General features: G+C 45.9%; 1 protein-coding gene across 1 annotated transcript in view; it reads right to left on the bottom strand.

The window, feature by feature from the left end:
• The window catches only part of LOC134343814 (diacylglycerol kinase theta-like), a 231,988-nt gene that overhangs the window by 195,365 nt on the left and 18,816 nt on the right, over positions 1-17,807 (bottom strand). The window lies entirely within an intron of this gene.

Here is a 17,807-nt window from a genome sequence, read left to right as displayed (position 1 = left end):
GCACATTGGTTGTTCGTCAGTCTTTGGTGTGTGTAGTTTTTCATGTGTTTTGCTGTTTTACTGTGAATGGCTACAAGAAAGTGAATCTCAAGGAGGTATATGGTGACAAATTCGTAGCTTGGTAAGAAATTTACTTTGAGAATGCTGGAAGTATGAAGTTAAACAAGCAATATGTGTGAAGTGCTGAACAGTCCCGATGTTTGATACATTGAAGGGATGTGGGCTTTGCATGCTCAGCCAGCATTTAACTGCTCATGAGAAGGCGTGGCAAGCCACTTCCTTTAACCACCGTTGCCCTTCAGGTATAGTTATGTCCACAATGCTATTGAGGAAGGAGTTCCAGGACTTTGACCCAGCGATGGTGAAAGAACAGTGATTTATTTCCAAGTCAGGATGGTGTGCTGCTTGGAAGGCAACTTCCAGGTGGTGCTCCACTGCTTTATTTATTTGTTTAGAGAGACAGTGCGGAACAGGCCCTGCTGGCTGCTCTGCCCAGCAACCCTAGTTAACCTAGCCTAATGACAGGACAATTTACAATGGCCAATTAACCTACTAACCAGTACGTCTGTGGGCGTGGGAGGAATCCAAGGCACCCAGAGAAACCCACACACTCCATGAGAAGAACGTACAGACTCCTTACAGATGACGGTGGATTTGAACCCCAAAAGGCGATACCCGAGGTGCAATAGTGTCGTGCTAACCGTCACTCTACTGTGGCACTGATCCTTCCAGCTGGTAGAGGTTGTGGATTTAGAGTCAAAGTTACGCAGCACAGAAACAGGACCTTCTCCACAACTCATCTCAGCTTGTCCCATTTTCCTGAATTTGCCTCAGATCCACCAGGTTCAGCCATCTACCTGACCAAATATCTTTCAAACTTTGTAACTATACGCATCTCTATCACTTCTGGCAACTGTATGAAAAAGTTGCCCCTCAGGTTCCCTTTGAGGTGAGGGGAGATATTTAAAGGGGACTCTCCTACCCTGAGAAAAATGACTGCTCATTCACCATACTTATGCCTCTCATGATCTTATAAACCTCTGAAGGGCCATCCCTCAGCCCCCTATGCTTCAGGAAAAAAACAAAGCCTATCCAGTCTCTCCCTTCCAGTGCTGCTAACATCATGATGAATCTTTCCAGCAGAATGCTATCCGTCCAAAAGCTGGGTGACCAGAACTGTACACAATCTGTGTGGTCTCACCAGTGTCCCAACTCTGATACTCAATGTCCTGACCAATGAAAGCACGCGTGAACAACTCTTGCCTTCTGCACTCTATCTACCTGTGTCTCTTCTTTCAGGGATCTCTATACCTGTTCCCCTTGGTCTCTCTGTTCGGCAACACACTCAAAGGCCCTGTCATGTATCAACCAATAAATAAATAAATAATCACTGTGCAAGTCATGCCTGGTTTCACCTCATATTTGTCAAGTTAACTTCCACCTACCATTCCTTGTTCTCTTTTCAATTTGATGTAGACCCTGATGTAATTTTTAATAAACAGTTTACCCTGTATACCTCATACTTTAGATGACACTGAGTCACATCATCTGCAGAAATTCTCTGATGGCTCAGCAATAGTTGGGTGTGTAAAGGGAGGATGGGAGGATGAATGGATGAATACAGGGCCCTGGTCTAATGGTACAAGCTGAATCATCTGCAGCTCAACATCAGTAAGACAAAGGAGATGGTGATGGAGATCAGGAAGACTGAGCCTGCATTGCTCCCTGTTACCATTGACGGTGAGGAGGTGGACGTGATGAGGACCTGCAAGTACCTGGGGTGCATCTGGCTGAAGAACTTGAGTGGAGCACCAAAACAGAGGCTGTGTATAAGGGTCAGAGTTGCCTCTACTTCCTGTGGAGATTTGAGGCTCTTTGGAGTATGCAGGCCTCTCCTTCACATGTTCTACCAGTCTGTTGTTGCCAGTACAATCTTCTATGTGGTGGTGTGCTGGGGCAATGGCATCAACACGGGTGATGCCAACAGGCTTAATAAACTGATTAGAAACACCGGCTCTGTTAAAGGAGTCAAACCGGACACACTGGAAGCTGTGGTAGAACAAAGGACTCCACGGAAAATCACGGCAATTCAGGACAATGTTTCTAACACTCTGCATGCCAACTTGACTGAAGAGAGGAGCACTTCTAGTAGTAGACTAAGACAACTGCCCTGCTGCAAACAGTGTTGTATAAGGTCATTTTTACCCTTGGCAATAAGGCTCTATGATCAGTGAAACTATATCCGGGGAAGTGATAACCCCTCCTATTAGACTGTTTATAGTAACATCTGATATTAGTTCTATTTCTCTTCTAATATTTATATCTGTGCACTTGTAATGCTACTGTGACAAGCAGGTGAATTACTCCTGGCCGGATTCACAGCCTCTGAAATGCCCTTGTTGCCACACTATGTACGAGGCTACTTCAGGTCAATGGTAACCCCTAGGAAACACAAAATAATCTGCAGATGCTGGGGTCAAAGCAACACTCACAACACGCTGGAGGAACTCAGCAGGTCGGGCAGCATCTGTGGAAATGATCAGTCGACGTTTCAGGCCGGAACCCTTCGTCAGGACTGTATAGGGCCCCTGCCCCTTCCCGCTACAGTCCTGACGAAGGGTTCCGGCCCGAAACGTCGACTGATCATTTGCACGGATGCTGCCTGACCTGCTGAGTTCCTCCAGCGTGTTGTGAGTGTTGCGGTAACCCCTGGGATATTGATAGCAGGGGTACCAGTGATGGCAGGATGTTATGTTGGATATGATAACTCCTGGCTCAAGTGTGGCATTTTTGTTACTTGCTATCCATCACTCATGGCTGGGACCTTGTCCAGGTCTTGCTGCTTTGGTGTGCACTGCTCTACGCTCTGAGGAGGCATGAACGCTGCGGACTATCACACAGGCATCAGTGAACATCCCCACTCCTGACCTTATGACTGAAGCAAGGTCACTGATGAAGCAGCTGATGGCTGTGGACACTACTCTGAGCAACCCTTGTGGCTGAGACCATCACAAACAACTTCCATGGAGCTGCATACCATTCCGTTACCCCTACTTCCACGGAATCCAGTTTAGCAAAGGCTCCTCGATGCCACATTTATTCAAATGCCATGTTTGTCCATATTTACACTCAGTCTGCAATGAACCCAAACTGCTTTCAGTAAATAACCTTAAGTCAAAACCTGGAACAGTTAGCAGAATCTGCATCGGGTTTAATATCACCAACATATGTCGATAAGTTCGGTGTGTTTACAATAGACAATAGACAATACGTGCAGGAGTAGGCCATTCAGCCCTTCGAGACAGCACCGCCATTCACTGTGATCATGGTTGACCATCCACAATCAGTACCCTTTTCCTGCCTTCTCCCCATATCCCTTCACTCTGCTATCTTTAAGAGCTCTATCTAACTGTTTCTTGAAAGAATCCAGAGAATTGGTCTCCACTGCCTTCTGAGGCAGAGCATTCCACAGAACCACAACCCTCTGTGTGAGAAAGTTTTTCCTCAACTCCGTTCTAAATTGTCTACCCCTTATTCTTAAACTGTGGCCTCTGGTTCTGGACTCCCCCAACATCGGGAACATGTTTCCTGCCTCCAGTGCATCCAATCCTTTAATAATCTTATATGTCTCAATCAGATCCCCTCTCATCCTTCTAAATTCCAGTGTATACAACCCCAGTTGCTCCAATCTTTCAACATATGACATTCCCGCCATTCCGGGAATTAACCTTGTGAACCTACGCTGCACTCCCTCAATAGCAAGAATGTCCTTCCTCAAATTTGGAGACCAAAACTGTACACAATATTCCAGGTGTGGTCTCACCAGGGGCCTGTACAGCTGCAGAAGGACCTCTTTGCTCTTACACTCAGTTCCCCTTGTTATGAAGGCCAGCATGCCATTAGCTTTCTTCACTGCCTGCTGTACCTGCATGCTTACTTTCAGTGACTGATGTACAAGAACACCTAGATCTCGTTGTACTTCCCCTTTTCCTAACTTGACACCATTCGGATAGTAATCTGCCTTCCCGTTCTTACCACCAAAGTGGATAACCTCACATTTATCCACATTAAACTGCATCTGCCCACTCACCCAGCCTGTCCAAGTCACTCTGCATTCTCATAACATCCTCCTCACATTTCACACTGCCACCCAGCTTTGTGTCATCGGCAAATTTGCTAATGTTACTTTTAATCCCTTCATCTAAATCATTAATGTATATTGTAAACAGCTGCGGTCCCAGCACTGAGCCTTGCGGTACCCCACTGGTCACCGCCTGCCATTCTGAAAAAGACCCATTAATCCCTACTCTTTGTTTCCTGTCTGCCAACCAATTTTCAATCCATGTCAGTACCATACCCCCAATACCATTTACTCTAATTTTGCCCACTAATCTCCTATGTGGGACCTACAGTAAACAGTACACTGCAATACATAATAACGAAGGGGAAAAACATGAATTACAGTTTGTGTATATAAAAAATAGTTCAATAAGTGGTGCAAAAATAGAAATAAAAACGTAGTGAGGTATGAAGGTTCAATGTCCATTCAGAAATCGGATGTCAGAGGGAAAGAAGCTGCCCCTGTACCTTCTTCCTGATGGGAGCAATGAGAACAAGGCACAAAGAGGCCACAAGCATGAGCCAAGTTCCCAGTTGCAGTTCTAATTCCACATCAGACTTCAGCTCCATGTTTGCCACTTCCCCCTCACCCACCCCGCAACAACAAAACTCAATTAAGTTGAGTCAGTCTGTTTGCAGGTGATGGACATCCATTTAGAACACAGATGTGGAGAAATTACTTTAGTCAGAGGGTGGTAAATCTGTGGAATTTGTTGCCACGATTAGCTGTGGAGGCCAAGTCATTGGGTGTATTTAAGGCAGAGGTAGATAGGTTCTTGATTAGCCAGGGCATCAAAGGGTATGGGGAGAAGGCAGGGGACTGGGGATGACTGGAAGAATTGGATCAGACCATGATGGAATGGCGGAGCAGACTGGATGGGCTGAATAACGTAATTCTGCTTCTATGTCTTATGGTCTTATGGTAACAGAATATAAAAGCAATATACGGTTTGAATGGTGTCAATCTAGCAATGCCGAAGGAAATGGGTGTTTCCATAAGTGATATCATACACAGCACCGATAGTCATACACAGTACCAATCATCATACACAGCAACAATAGTCATACACAGTACCAATTATCATACACAGCACCGATAGTCATACACAGCACCAATCATCATACACAGCACCAATCATCATACACAGCACCGATAGTCATACACAGTACCAATCATCATACACAGCAACAATAGTCATACACAGTACCAATCATCATACACAGCACCGATAGTCATACACAGCACCAATCATCATACACAGCACCGATAGTCATACACAGTACCAATCATCATACACAGCACCGATAGTCATACACAGCACCAATCATCATACACAGCACCGATAGTCATACACAGCACCAATCATCATACACAGCACCGATAGTCATACACAGTACCAATCATCATACACAGCACCAATAGTCATACACAGTACCAATCATCATACACAGCACTGATAGTCATACACAGAACCAATCATCATACACAGCACCGATAGTCATACACAGCACCAATCATCATACACAGCACCGATAGTCATACACAGCACCAATCATCATACACAGCAACAATAGTCATACACAGTACCAATCATCATACACAGTACCAATCATCACACACAGCACCGATAGTCATACACAGTACCAATCATCATACACAGCACCGATAGTCATACACAGCACCAATCATCATACACAGCACCGATAGTCATACACAGTACCAATCATCATACACACCAACAATAGTCATACACAGTACCAATCATCATACACAGTACCAATCATCATACACAGCACCGATAGTCATACACAGTACCAATCATCATACACAGCACCGATAGTCATACACAGTACCAATCATCATACACAGCACCGATAGTCATACACAGTACCAATCATCATACACAGCAACAATAGTCATACACAGCAACAATAGTCATACACAGTACCAATCATCATACACAGCAACAATAGTCATACACAGTACCAATCATCATACACAGCACCGATAGTCATACACAGTACCAATCATCATACACAGCACGGGTAGTCATACACAGTACCAATCATCATACACAGCACCGATAGTCATACACAGCACCAATAGTCATACACAGTACCAATCATCATACACAGCACCGATAGTCATACACAGCACCAATCATCATACACAGCACCGATAGTCATACACAGTACCAATCATCATACACAGCACCGATAGTCATACACAGTACCAATCATCATACACAGCAACAATAGTCATACACAGCAACAATAGTCATACACAGTACCAATCATCATACACAGCAACAATAGTCATACACAGTACCAATCATCATACACAGCACCGATAGTCATACACAGTACCAATCATCATACACACCAACAATAGTCATACACAGTACCAATCATCACACACAGCACCGATAGTCATACACAGTACCAATCATCATACACAGCACCGATAGTCATACACAGAACCAATCATCATACACAGCACCGATAGTCATACACAGTACCAATCATCATACACAGCAACAATAGTCATACACAGCAACAATAGTCATACACAGTACCAATCATCATACACAGCAACAATAGTCATACACAGTACCAATCATCATACACAGCACCGATAGTCATACACAGTACCAATCATCATACACAGCAACAATAGTCATACACAGCAACAATAGTCATACACAGTACCAATCATCATACACAGCATGGGTAGTCATACACAGTACCAATCATCATACACAGCACCGATAGTCATACACAGTACCAATCATCATACACAGCACCGATAGTCATACACAGCACCAATCATCATACACAGCACCGATAGTCATACACAGTACCAATCATCATACACAGCACCGATAGTCATACACAGTACCAATCATCATACACAGCACCGATAGTCATACACAGCACCAATCATCATACACAGCACCGATAGTCATACACAGCACCAATCATCATACACAGCAACAATAGTCATACACAGTACCAATCATCATACACAGCACCGATAGTCATACACAGTACCAATCATCATACACAGCACCGATAGTCATACACAGCACCGATAGTCATACACAGCACCAATCATCATACACAGCACCGATAGTCATACACAGTACCAATCACCATACACAGCACCGATAGTCATACACAGCACCGATTGTCATACACAGCACCGATAGTCATACACAGTACCAATCATCATACACAGCACCGATAGTCACACAGCACCGATGGTCACACAGCACCGATGGTCACACAGCACCGATGGTCACACAGCACCGATAGTCAGACAGAGCACCGATAGTCACACAGAACCGATAGTCACACAGAACCGATAGTCACACAGCACCGATAGTCACACACAGCACCGATAGTCACACACAGCACCGATAGTCACACACAGCACCGATGGTCACACAGCACCGATGGTCACACAGAACCGATACTCACACAGCACCAATAGTCATACACAGCACCGACGGTCACACAGCACCGACGGTCACACAGCACCGACGGTCACACACAGCACCGATAGTCACACAGCACCGACAGTCACACACAGCACCGACAGTCACACAGCACCGATAGTCACACAGCACCGATGGTCACACAGAACCGATACTCACACAGCACCAATAGTCATACACAGCACCGACGGTCACACAGCACCGATGGTCACACAGCACCGATAGTCACACAGCACCGATAGCCACACAGCACCGACAGTCACACACAGCACCGACAGTCACACAGCACCGACGGTCACACAGCACCGATGGTCACACAGAACCGATACTCACACAGCACCAATAGTCATACACAGTACCGACAGTCACACACAGCAACAATAGTCATACACAGCAACAATAGTCATACACAGTACCAATCATCATACACAGCAACAATAGTCATACACAGTACCAATCATCATACACAGCACCGATAGTCATACACAGTACCAATCATCATACACAGCAACAATAGTCATACACAGCAACAATAGTCATACACAGTACCAATCATCATACACAGCAACAATAGTCATACACAGTACCAATCATCATACACAGCACCGATAGTCATACACAGTACCAATCATCATACACACCAACAATAGTCATACACAGTACCAATCATCATACACAGTACCAATCATCACACACAGCACCGATAGTCATACACAGTACCAATCATCATACACAGCACCGATAGTCATACACAGAACCAATCATACACAGCACCGATAGTCATACACAGTACCAATCATCATACACAGCAACAATAGTCATACACAGCAACAATAGTCATACACAGTACCAATCATCATACACAGCAACAATAGTCATACACAGTACCAATCATCATACACAGCACCGATAGTCATACACAGTACCAATCATCATACACAGCACGGGTAGTCATACACAGTACCAATCATCATACACTGCACCGATAGTCATACACAGCACCAATCATCATACACAGCACCGATAGTCATACACAGCACCAATCATCATACACAGCACCGATAGTCATACACAGTACCAATCATCATACACAGCACCGATAGTCATACACAGTACCAATCATCATACACAGCAACAATAGTCATACACAGCAACAATAGTCATACACAGTACCAATCATCATACACAGCAAGGGTAGTCATACACAGTACCAATCATCATACACAGCACCGATAGTCATACACGGTACCAATCATCATACACAGCACCGATAGTCATACACAGCACCAATCATCATACACAGCACCGATAGTCATACACAGTACCAATCATCATACACAGCACTGATAGTCATACACAGAACCAATCATCATACACAGCACCGATAGTCATACACAGCACCAATCATCATACACAGCACCGATAGTCATACACAGCACCAATCATCATACACAGCAACAATAGTCATACACAGTACCAATCATCATACACAGCACCGATAGTCATACACAGTACCAATCATCATACACAGCACCGATAGTCATACACAGCACCGATAGTCATACACAGCACCAATCATCATACACAGCACCGATAGTCATACACAGTACCAATCATCATACACAGCACCGATAGTCATACACAGTACCAATCATCATACACACCAACAATAGTCATACACAGTACCAATCATCATACACAGTACCAATCATCACACACAGCACCGATAGTCATACACAGTACCAATCATCATACACAGCAACAATAGTCATACACAGCAACAATAGTCATACACAGTACCAATCATCATACACAGCAACAATAGTCATACACAGTACCAATCATCATACACAGCACCGATAGTCATACACAGTACCAATCATCATACACAGCACGGGTAGTCATACACAGTACCAATCATCATACACTGCACCGATAGTCATACACAGCACCAATCATCATACACAGCACCGATAGTCATACACAGCACCAATCATCATACACAGCACCGATAGTCATACACAGTACCAATCATCATACACAGCACCGATAGTCATACACAGTACCAATCACCATACACAGCACCGATAGTCATACACAGCACCGATTGTCATACACAGCACCGATAGTCATACACAGTACCAATCATCATACACAGCACCGATAGTCACACAGCACCGATGGTCACACAGCACCGATGGTCACACAGCACCGATAGTCAGACAGAGCACCGATAGTCACACAGAACCGATAGTCACACAGCACCGATAGTCACACACAGCACCGATAGTCACACACAGCACCGATGGTCACACAGCACCGATGGTCACACAGCACCGATGGTCACACAGAACCGATACTCACACAGCACCAATAGTCATACACAGCACCGACGGTCACACAGCACCGACGGTCACACAGCACCGACGGTCACACACAGCACCGATAGTCACACAGCACCGACAGTCACACACAGCACCGACAGTCACACAGCACCGATAGTCACACAGCACCGATAGTCACAAAGCACCGATAGTCACACACAGCACCGATAGTCACACAGCACCGATAGTCACACAGCACCGATAGTCACACAGCACCGATAGTCACACAGCACCGATAGCCACACAGCACCGACAGTCACACACAGCACCGACAGTCACACAGCACCGACAGTCACACAGCACCGATAGTCACACAGCACCGACAGTCACACACAGTACCGACAGTCACACACAGCACCGATAGTCACACACAGCACCGACAGTCACACAGCACCGACAGTCACACAGCACCGATCAGTCACACACAGTACCGACAGTCACACACAGCACCGATAGTCACACACAGCACCGATAGTCACACAGCACCGATAGTCACACAGCACCGATAGTCACACAGCACCAATAGTCATACACAGTACCGACAGTCACACACAGCAACAATAGTCATACACAGCAACAATAGTCATACACAGTACCAATCATCATACACAGCAACAATAGTCATACACAGTACCAATCATCATACACAGCACCGATAGTCATACACAGTACCAATCATCATACACAGCAACAATAGTCATACACAGCAACAATAGTCATACACAGTACCAATCATCATACACAGCAACAATAGTCATACACAGTACCAATCATCATACACAGCACCGATAGTCATACACAGTACCAATCATCATACACACCAACAATAGTCATACACAGTACCAATCATCATACACAGTACCAATCATCACACACAGCACCGATAGTCATACACAGTACCAATCATCATACACAGCACCGATAGTCATACACAGAACCAATCATACACAGCACCGATAGTCATACACAGTACCAATCATCATACACAGCAACAATAGTCATACACAGTACCAATCATCATACACAGCAACAATAGTCATACACAGTACCAATCATCATACACAGCACCGATAGTCATACACAGTACCAATCATCATACACAGCACGGGTAGTCATACACAGTACCAATCATCATACACTGCACCGATAGTCATACACAGCACCAATCATCATACACAGCACCGATAGTCATACACAGCACCAATCATCATACACAGCACCGATAGTCATACACAGTACCAATCATCATACACAGCACCGATAGTCATACACAGTACCAATCATCATACACAGCAACAATAGTCATACACAGCAACAATAGTCATACACAGTACCAATCATCATACACAGCAAGGGTAGTCATACACAGTACCAATCATCATACACAGCACCGATAGTCATACACAGTACCAATCATCATACACAGCACCAATAGTCATACACAGCACCAATCATCATACACAGCACCGATAGTCATACACAGTACCAATCATCATACACAGCACTGATAGTCATACACAGAACCAATCATCATACACAGCACCGATAGTCATACACAGCACCAATCATCATACACAGCACCGATAGTCATACACAGCACCAATCATCATACACAGCAACAATAGTCATACACAGTACCAATCATCATACACAGCACCGATAGTCATACACAGTACCAATCATCATACACAGCACCGATAGTCATACACAGCACCGATAGTCATACACAGCACCAATCATCATACACAGCACCGATAGTCATACACAGTACCAATCATCATACACAGCACCGATAGTCATACACAGTACCAATCATCATACACACCAACAATAGTCATACACAGTACCAATCATCATACACAGTACCAATCATCACACACAGCACCGATAGTCATACACAGTACCAATCATCATACACAGCAACAATAGTCATACACAGCAACAATAGTCATACACAGTACCAATCATCATACACAGCAACAATAGTCATACACAGTACCAATCATCATACACAGCACCGATAGTCATACACAGTACCAATCATCATACACAGCACGGGTAGTCATACACAGTACCAATCATCATACACTGCACCGATAGTCATACACAGCACCAATCATCATACACAGCACCGATAGTCATACACAGCACCAATCATCATACACAGCACCGATAGTCATACACGGTACCAATCATCATACACAGCACCGATAGTCATACACAGCACCAATCATCATACACAGCACCGATAGTCATACACAGTACCAATCATCATACACAGCACTGATAGTCATACACAGAACCAATCATCATACACAGCACCGATAGTCATACACAGCACCAATCATCATACACAGCACCGATAGTCATACACAGCACCAATCATCATACACAGCAACAATAGTCATACACAGTACCAATCATCATACACAGCACCGATAGTCATACACAGTACCAATCATCATACACAGCACCGATAGTCATACACAGCCCCGATAGTCATACACAGCACCAATCATCATACACAGCACCGATAGTCATACACAGTACCAATCATCATACACAGCACCGATAGTCATACACAGTACCAATCATCATACACACCAACAATAGTCATACACAGTACCAATCATCATACACAGTACCAATCATCACACACAGCACCGATAGTCATACACAGTACCAATCATCATACACAGCACCGATAGTCATACACAGAACCAATCATACACAGCACCGATAGTCATACACAGTACCAATCATCATACACAGCAACAATAGTCATACACAGCAACAATAGTCATACACAGTACCAATCATCATACACAGCAAAATAGTCATACACAGTACCAATCATCATACACAGCACCGATAGTCATACACAGTACCAATCATCATACACAGCACGGGTAGTCATACACAGTACCAATCATCATACACTGCACCGATAGTCATACACAGCACCAATCATCATACACAGCACCGATAGTCATACACAGCACCAATCATCATACACAGCACCGATAGTCATACACAGTACCAATCATCATACACAGCACCGATAGTCATACACAGTACCAATCATCATAAACAGCAACAATAGTCATACACAGCAACAATAGTCATACACAGTACCAATCATCATACACAGCATGGGTAGTCATACACAGTACCAATCATCATACACAGCACCGATAGTCATACACGGTACCAATCATCATACACAGCACCGATAGTCATACACAGCACCATACACAGCACCGATAGTCATACACAGCACCAATCATCATACACAGCACCAATAGTCATACACAGTACCAATCATCATACACAGCACTGATAGTCATACACAGAACCAATCATCATACACAGCACCGATAGTCATACACAGCACCAATCATCATACACAGCACCGATAGTCATACACAGCACCAATCATCATACACAGCAACAATAGTCATACACAGTACCAATCATCATACACAGCACCGATAGTCATACACAGTACCAATCATCATACACAGCACCGATAGTCATACACAGCACCGATAGTCATACACAGCACCAATCATCATACACAGCACCGATAGTCATACACAGTACCAATCACCATACACAGCACCGATAGTCATACACAGCACCGATTGTCATACACAGCACCGATAGTCATACACAGTACCAATCATCATACACAGCACCGATAGTCACACAGCACCGATGGTCACACAGCACCGATGGTCACACAGCACCGATAGTCAGACAGAGCACCGATAGTCACACAGAACCGATAGTCACACAGCACCGATAGTCACACACAGCACCGATAGTCACACACAGCACCGATGGTCACACAGCACCGATGGTCACACAGAACCGATACTCACACAGCACCAATAGTCATACACAGCACCGACGGTCACACAGCACCGACGGTCACACAGCACCGACGGTCACACAGCACCGACGGTCACACAGCACCGATAGTCACAAAGCACCGATAGTCACACACAGCACCGATAGTCACACAGCACCGATAGTCACACAGCACCGATAGTCACACAGCACCGATAGTCACACAGCACCGATAGTCACACAGAACCGATAGTCACACAGCACCGATAGTCACACAGCACCGATAGTCACACAGCACCGATAGTCACACAGCACCGACAGTCACACACAGCACCGACAGTCACACAGCACCGATAGTCACACAGCACCGATAGTCACACAGCACCGATAGTCACACAGCACCGATAGTCACACAGCACCGACAGTCACACACAGCACCGACAGTCACACAGCACCTATAGTCACACAGCACCGATAGTCACACAGCACCGACAGTCACACAGCACCGACAGTCACACACAGCACCGACAGTCACACAGCACCGATAGTCACACAGCACCGATAGTCACACAGCACCGATAGTCACACAGCACCGACAGTCACACACAGCACCGATAGTCACACACAGTACCGATAGTCACACACAGCACCGACAGTCACACAGCACCGACAGTCACACAGCACCGACAGTCACACACAGCACCGACAGTCACACAGCACCGATAGTCACACAGCACCGACAGTCACACAGCACCGACAGTCACACACAGCACCGACAGTCACACACAGCACCGACAGTCACACAGCACCTATAGTCACACAGCACCGATAGTCACACAGCACCGACAGTCACACAGCACCGACAGTCACACACAGCACCGACAGTCACACAGCACCGATAGTCACACAGCACCGATAGTCACACAGCACCGATAGTCACACAGCACCGACAGTCACACACAGCACCGATAGTCACACAGTACCGATAGTCACACACAGCACCGATAGTCACACAGCACCGATAGTCACACAGCACCGACAGTCACACAGCACCGACAGTCACACACAGCACCGACAGTCACACAGCACCGATAGTCACACAGCACCGATAGTCACAAAGCACCGATAGTCACAAAGCACCGATAGTCACACACAGCACCGATAGTCACACAGCACCGATAGTCAGACACAGCACCGATAGTCACACAGCACCGATAGTCACACAGCACCGATAGTCACAAAGCACCGATAGTCACACACAGCACCGATAGTCACACACAGCACCGATAGTCAGACAGCACCGATAGTCACACAGCACCGATAGTCACACAGCACCGATAGTCACAAAGCACCGATAGGCACAAAGCACCGATAGGCACACACAGCACCGATAGTCAGACAGCACCGATAGTCACACAGCACCGATAGTCACACAGCACCGATAGTCACACAGCACCGATAGTCACACAGCACCGATAGTCACACAGCACCGATAGTCACACAGCACCGATAGTCACACAGCACCGATAGTCACACAGCACCGATAGTCACACAGCACCGATAGTCACACAGCACCGATAGTCACACACAGCACCGATAGTCAGACAGCACCGATAGTCACACAGCACCGATAGTCACACAGCACCGATAGTCACACAGCACCGATAGTCAGACAGCACCGATAGTCACACAGCACCGATAGTCACACAGCACCGATAGTCACACAGCACCGATAGTCACAAAGCACCGATAGTCACACACAGCACCGATAGTCAGACAGCACCGATAGTCACACAGCACCGATAGTCACACAGCACCGATAGTCACACAGCACCGATAGTCACACAGCACCGATAGTCACACACAGTACCGATAGTCACACACAGCACCGATAGTCAGACAGCACCGATAGTCACACAGCACCGATAGTCATACACAGTACCGATAGTCAGACAGCACCGATAGTCAGACAGCACCGATAGTCACACAGCACCGATAGTCACACACAGCACCGATAGTCAGACAGCACCGATAGTCACACAGCACCGATAGTCATACACAGTACCGATAGTCAGACAGCACCGATAGTCAGACAGCACCGATAGTCACACAGCACCGATAGTCACACAGCACCGATAGTCACACAGCACCGACAGTCACACAGTACCGACAGTCACACACAGCACCGATAGTCACACACAGCACCGATAGTCACACAGCACCGATAGTCACACAGCACCGATAGTCACACAGCACCGATAGTCACACACAGCACCGACAGTCACACACAGCACCGACAGTCACACACAGCACCGATAGTCACACAGCACCGATAGTCACACAGCACCAATAGTCACACAGCACCGATAGTCACACAGCACCAATAGTCATACACAGTACCGATAGTCACACAGCACCGATAGTCACACAGCACCGATAGTCAGACACAGCAGAAGGCACATACAGCACATATCAGATAGCAGGCAAACACAATAGATACATATATCGTCCATGAGTGACACGTCCTGTAAGATGATGTTGCATGTGCGTTATCAACAGTCCACAGATGAATGTTCATATACACACAATTCACCCTGTCTCCCACTGAGCGCACACTGGAGAGCAGCAGTGACAGAAGAGGGTAGCCCTCAACCCAGCACAGACACCATGGTACACCACTCCAGCGTCTCCTCTCTGGACAGTTTAAACAAGCAAGCCTGCGACTTGAGGCCTAGTCCATAAGACACAGGAGTAGAATTAGGCCATATGGCACGTCGAGTCTGTACGTCATTTAATCATGGCTGATCCTTCCTTCGCCCCACTACCCAGCCTTCACCCGTAACCTTTGATGCTATGCCCAATCAAGAACCTATCAAACTCTACCTTAAATACACCCAATCACCTAGCCTCTACAGCGGCCTGTGATCATAAATTCCACACATTCACCAACCTCTGGCTAAAGAAATTTCTCTGCATCTGTTTTAAATGGACACCCCTCTATCCTGAGGCTGTGCCCTCTTGTCCCAGACTCTCCCACCATGGGAAACATCTTTTCCACATCTACTCTGTCTAGTCCTTCCAACATTTGAAAGGTTTCAATGGCATCCCCCCTCATCCTTCTGAATTCCAGCGAGTACAGACCCAGGGCCATCAAACACTCCTCGTATGAAAACTCGTTCATTCCTGGAATCATCCTTGTGAACCTCCTCTGGACCCTTTCCAAAGCCAGCACATCTTTTCTTAGATGAGGGGCCCAAAACTGTTCACAATTCTCAAGGTGAGGCCTCACCAGTGCCTTATAAAGCCTCAGCATCACATCCTTGCTCTTATATTCCGGACGTCTTGAAATAAATCCAAGCATTGCATTTGCCTTCCTCACCACCGACTCAACTTGCAAGTTAACCTTTCGGGCGTTCTGCACAAGGACTCCCAAGTCCATTTGCACCTCAGATTTTTGGATTCTCTCCCTGTTTAGAAAATAATTAGCACATTTATTTCTATTACCAAAGTACATGACCATGTATTTTCCAACATTGTATTTCATCTGCCACTTTCTTGCCCATTCTCCTGATCTAAGTCCTTCTGCATCCTACCTGCTTCCTCAACACTACCTGCCCCTCCACCAATCTTCGTATCATCTGCAAACCTGGCAACAAAGTCATTTATTCCATCATCTAAATCATTTATATACAGCATAAAAAGAAGTGGTCCCAACACCAACCCCTGTGGAACACTACTAGTCACTGGCAGCCAACCAGAAAAGGATTTTTTATTCCCACTCGCTACTTCCTATCAATCAGCCAAAGCTCTAACCATGTTAGTAACTTTCCCGTAATACCATGGGCTCTTACCATGGCCTTATGTGTGGCACCTTGTCAAAGGTTCACACACAAAGTGCTGGGGGAGCTCAGCAGGCCAGGCAGCATCTATGGAAAAGAGTACAGTCGTCAGGACG

Source organism: Mobula hypostoma, chromosome 3, assembly GCF_963921235.1.
Source record: "Mobula hypostoma chromosome 3, sMobHyp1.1, whole genome shotgun sequence".
Taxonomy (NCBI): domain Eukaryota; kingdom Metazoa; phylum Chordata; class Chondrichthyes; order Myliobatiformes; family Myliobatidae; genus Mobula; species Mobula hypostoma.
Note: the sequence above shows the minus strand (reverse complement) of the source record. Positions and strands in the feature narration are given on the sequence as shown.